This window comes from Mauremys reevesii, linkage group 3 (assembly GCF_016161935.1).
Source record: "Mauremys reevesii isolate NIE-2019 linkage group 3, ASM1616193v1, whole genome shotgun sequence".
Classification (NCBI taxonomy): Eukaryota; Metazoa; Chordata; order Testudines; family Geoemydidae; genus Mauremys; species Mauremys reevesii.
In genome coordinates this window covers 166,440,664-166,446,663 of record NC_052625.1, presented here as the reverse complement: position 1 = coordinate 166,446,663, position 6,000 = coordinate 166,440,664, and positions in this window count along the sequence as shown.

Genomic DNA, 6,000 nt, shown 5'->3' with positions numbered 1-6,000 from the left:
GTTGCATCTGGCTATATATTCTCTTTCAAATGTATACCTGGCTGCAAACATTCTGAGGTGGTTTCAGGTTGAGGATTGATTTCAAATGCAGTGGGAACCCTAATCTCTCACAAGATTCCACCTATATCAGTGGTTCTCAAACTTTTGTACTGGTAACCCCTTTCACACAGCAAGCCTCTGAGTGCAACTCCCCCCTTATAAATTAAAAAAAACACTTTTATATATTTAACACCATTATAAACGCTGGATGCAAAGCAGGGTTTGGGGTGGAGGCAACAGCTCACTACCTCCCATGTAATAACCTCGTGACTCCCTGAGGGGTCCTGACCCCCATTTTGAGAACCCCGACACATATTAACAACTTTATCAGGCTTTGAGTGGGAAAGGGGAACAGAATCATACCCTCCCCACAAACATCCTGTTAACTATTTTGTTGTTTGTTCACTTTACTCACTGTATGAGTATAATCAGCTATCTTGACAGACAAACCCCCCAACATTCTGTCATCAGTTATTGTTTTACAAATTATCTCCATTTCAGATCAGACTAGTAAGTTCTAAATTTACAGTAAGACAAATAGTGAGCTAGATAATTTGGTCCTTTTTAAAAGACCAAAAATAATTTCTGACACAGCTTTTCAGCTCAAATGCTCCATGGTGGGAATTACCCTCTACCCCTGTCCTGATTTTTCTTACTTGCTGTCTGGTTACCCTATCTGGGATGTATTAACAGGAATGTTGTAAGCAAGACATGAGAAGTAATTCTTCCACTATACTCATCACTAATAAGGCTTCAACTGGACTGTGTCCAGTTCTGGGCACCATGCTTCAGGAAAGATGTGGACAAATTGGAGCAAGTCCACAGGAAATGAATAAAGACATAGAAAATATGACCTCTGAGGAAAGTGAAAAAACTGGTCCTGAGAAGACCAGGAGAGACATGATAAGTCTTCGAGTTTGTAAAAGATTATTATAAAGAGGAGGGTGTTCAATTGCTCTCTTTATCCAGTGAGGACAGGACAACAAGTAATGGGCTTAAATTGCGTCAAGGGAGGTTTATATTAGACATTAAGAAAAACTTCCTAACTGTAAGGGTAGTAAAAACATTGGAACAAATTACCTAAGTGGAGCTCACTGGAAGTTTTTAAGAACATGTTAGACAAAGACCTGTCAGAGATGGTCTAGATAATACTTAGTCCTGCCTTAGTGCAGGAGACTGATGACCTATCAAGGTCCCTTACAGTCCTACATTTCTGTGATTCTAAATGAAAAAGGAAGAAGTGAAATAGTTTGACCTAAGAGTCATCCATATTTTCTCATGTGCCATTCTTCTGGAAGCACACATAGCATAATGGAGTCCTTGTCTGGGGCTCCTTGGTGCTATGATTCTACAAATAATGTTTCACAAGCCAAGACGCCTGGAAGAGAGAAAAATCTCTTCCTGTTCTCACAATATATAAACTAATTTATGGACGAGGGGAATTATCAAAAATGTTCAGCATTGGCCCTCACTCTGCTCCCACATGAGGCACTCTCAATGGACTTAGTGGGAGCAAAGTTCAGCCAATACTGAATGCTTTTGAAAAATCCTACCCTAGTTGCCTGAAGAAATAAATCCAGCTCAGAGTTCCAGATCAGAGCACTCTCAGTGGGGATACTTGGATTCAGTTTTGATTGTCTGCAGCTCAGCTCCACTTCTCATTCTCAGATATCACAATGTACTAGGGATAGATTGATAGATTCAATAAAATGCCTACTTGCTTGCAAAATCACATTATATGTTAACCTGAAGGCTTTTTTAAACTACTCAAATACAAAAGAATTCCCAAATCTGTAAACTTTCATATAAGAGAAGAAACAAAACAAAACCCAGACAAATTGTCTTGGACTCAGGAGCGGGGGAAGTTTGGGAAGAAATTTCTGAAACTACACGATTTCTCCATTTCTGAAATTTTGTACATCAAGAAGTACCCCAGTGACAGAGTTCTACAGAATAACAAAGAGCTTTGTAGTGGAAAATAATTAAGTTTAACTATAGGATTCCAACAAGCTTACCTAAAATATCTAATGCTTCAGCCTTGCTTTACATTACAGAGTATTTATATAGTAAAGAGGATGCTGGCTGTTGAATACAGGTTAGAAATGAGAGTTATAAGTATTGTGGACAAACCTATAAGCCTAAAACAAAAAAGCTTTAGGGGCAAAAGCCCAAATAGTTGAATGATAGGAGAGTAGAAATATAAGTAATAACAACCAAACAGCCTGCAGTAGTGAGAAACAAGCTGATTACCTGTCTTATCTCAAGCTCATCAATCCCCTGTCTTTTTTAGATCATTACTGACTCTTCCAAAGCCATGATCCTGAACTGCTCTCAGCATAACTTAATACTGTATTTACTTCTGGGGAGATTTTCAGATTCTTATTCTAACAATAGCTAAGCTACATGGTTGATCGCTATGCTAGCTTTTTAAACTTTTGACACCAGGATTCATAGCCTCCTCTAGGTCATAAGTGAAAAAGAGTTTAGGACCAGGTCCTCAAAGACATAAACACCTGGGCCTCAGTCCCTTGTGGGTTATTTGTCCTGATCACAAAAAGCACTGCAAAATGAGAGTCTTATATTCAGACTCAAACAGTAGAGCAACTAAAGGCAAGAACCAGAGCTGTAATCAAATTAAAACTTTGGATCTCAACATTGAATATTTGGAAACATTTGAACTTTGTGACATGGACCCATCTCCAGTTAAATTACATGACAAAAGTTTCACGGCCCTGCCCACTATATTTGGAGCTAGACATTTGTACTTTCCAAAGAACAATTCATGGTTCTTGGTTTTTTTAAATTGCTTTGTATTCAGGGTGAATACATCAGTGGTTACTGTTACAGGTATGCAATCAACTTTCAGTAAATTCTACATGCTCATAATTATATATGTCAAAAGCTTGTGCTTTTAAAAAGTTTGGCACAAAACACAAATGCTGCTCCAGTGGCTGGAAGTGAAAGTTAGACAAATTCAGATTGGAAATCAGATGTACATTTTTACAAGAGGGGGTAATTAACCATTGGAATAATTTACCAAGGGTCATAGGGATTCCCCAGCACTGACAATTTTTAAATCAAGATTCATTTTTTTTTAAAGATATGCTCTAGGAATTATTTTAGGGAAGTTCTATGGTCTGTGCTTTACAGGAAGTCAGACTAGATTATCACAATGGTCCCTTCTGGCCTGGGAATCTATGACAAACTTCACTGAAGCAATGCTCATTTTTATGGCTAGAGACTGTGCTAGGTTATGGAAAAGGACTGGATGCCAAGGAATGTGAAATCCTTTTTATAACAAAACAAAAAAGTTTTTGGTCTTTTTTCTCACAGTACACCTTATAACTGAGGAAAACCCTGACCGTTCTTCCCTTCAAATCCACAGTTTATTATTTGATACATGACAACTGGTAATGAATCATGAATGGTACTTTTATTCAGAATCCTGATACAGAACCCAAGTACTTTAGACATCTGGATTAAATTCAAGTGAAAAATATTTGTTACACAGAAAGTGTCACAGGGTGAGGCCCTGGATGAGTGTTGGGGCTTAGCCTAAGGCAGAGGTGGGCAAACTACGGCCCGCGGGCCACATCCAGCTCGTGGCACCATCCTGCCTGGCCCTTGACCTCCCGGCCGGGAAGGCTAGCCCCCGACACCTCCCCTGCAGCCTCAACTTGCCTTGCAGTCAGTGCTGTGAGAGCTGCTGGTGTGTAGTGTATTACATTGCTCTCTGCAGGAATGTGTTACTTACGGCTGCCAGTCCTTGTGCTCCATAAGTAGCACGTTCTTATGGGGAGCAATTTAATACACTACACCCCAGCCCTCCATACAGTTTCAGAACCCTGATGTGGCCCTCAGGCCAAAAAGTTTGCCCACCCCTGGCCTAAGGGCTAATCAGGGAAAATCAGAAAATTTAATGTGCATTAATTGAAAGTGCACCTTTAAAGTGAGTTATTTAAACTGCATTAAACCCTTGGGTGGACACTCTTATTCAGAATTGTTAAAGTTGCCTGATTCATGACTCACAACCAGGTCTGTTGAGGAATAAAAGGGGAGCCTGAGTTCAGTCAGAGAGAGACTCTCCATAGGGCCCAGATTTGCAGAATTGGGACCTAATTCAGTACATTTTAATTTCAAATGAAATTACTGGTTTCCTGCTCCAAACTACATTTCAAGCCAAAATTTCCACAGCTGGCCTCCTTTCCTACCTATGGACTTGTAGGTGTATGTAACTATTGGCCCAGTTTTGTGCCCTCCAAATATTTCTGGCCATAGCCACTGTCACATAAACATCTAGACACCAGGGCTGGACTAAAGCAATCTGTAGCATCAGGCCCAGAACAACATGGGGTCTTCCATGGCTTGCATGCCATGGCCCTGTCCAGGGCCGGCTCCAGCTTTTTTGCCACCCCAAGCAGCGAAAAAAAAAGAAAAACAAAGAAAAAAGAAAAACCCGATCGAGCTGCTGCCAAAGTGCCGACGAAGACCGAAGCGCAGCAACTGAGTTGTCGCGGAAGTGCCACCGAAGAGAAAGAGAGGGACTGAAGGACCTGCCACCAAATTGCCACCGGAGACCCGGACATGCCGCCCCTATAATGGACAGAGTGCTATGCCTTTCTATTGGCCGCCCCAGGCACCTGCTTTGCTGGTGCGTGGAGCCGGCCCTGGCCCTGTCCCCCACTTGAAATGACAGTGGCAAAGCAGTCCCTCCTTCCCTCCAGAAGAAGCAAAGCCATTTTCCCTCCAAGAAGCAGCAGCAGGAGCCTCCTTCCCCTCAGGAGCAGCAGGGGTTTCCCCTCCCTTTCCTTGCCCCAGAGAAGAAGGGCTCTCAGCAAGAGAAGATCCCTCAGCACTTATTCCAACGTGTTTTTTCTTAAGGGGGCATAGAGAGGACCCAGACCCACTGCTCTGTTCTCTTCTTGCTAGTGTGGTTTTGAAGAGTGGCAGTGGAATTCTTCCAACAAGGAAGGAACAGTTTCACTCAGCTTGCTAATACTAAATTAAACTTGAATACTGACTTCCCCTCACATCAGTGAGGAAATAACTTTAATGCAGTTATTATCCATCATGTATACTTTAAAGAAGGGTCCCAGAAGACAGTTCCCTGAAGAGGCATAAAATCACAAGAGAGAGTAAACAGTTAAATCGCCATGTACATTTACTTTTCATGCCTTGATTACTGGGCTGAATCCTAAAAAAACCTGTTCTTTAGTACAGTATGTTGTTTCTTCTATGCATGAGCATTCAGGAGTTGTTGGTGTATTCGCCATACAAAGATTCTCCAGCTGGAAGAATGCTCTGGAAAAATATCAGTGCTATAAAACTGGCAGTCGGGAAGTTTAGGCTTGAAATTAGACGAAGGTTTCTAACCATCAGGGGAGTGAAATTCTGGAACAGCCTACCGAGGGAAACAGTGGGGGCGAAGGACCTCTCTGGCTTTAAGATTAAACTTGATAAGTTTATGGAGGGAATGGTTTGATAGGATAACGTGATTTAGTCAATAGGTCAATAACATGCCACCACTGGTAATTAGTACTGAGGGTCAATGTTGGGATATTGAAAGTCTTTTTCCTGAGTGTCTGGCTCGAGAGTCTTGCCCACATGCTCGGGGTTCAGCTGATCGCCATATTTGGGGTCGGGAAGGAATTTTCCTCCAGGGTAGATTGGCAGTGGCCCTGGAGGTTTTTCGCCTTCCTCCGCAGCATGGGGCAGGGGTCGCTTGCTGGAGGATTATCTGCTACTTGAAGTCTTTAAATCAGGATTTGGGGACTTCAACATCTGAGTCAAGGGAGAGAATTATTTCAGGAGTGGGTGGGTCAGCTTTTGTGGCCTGCATCTTGCGGGAGGTCAGACTAGATGATCATAATGGTCCCTTCGGATCTTAAGTTCTATGATTCTATGATTCTATGAAAACTTAAGGTATGTCCACACTTAAAATGCTACAGCAGCACAGCTGCA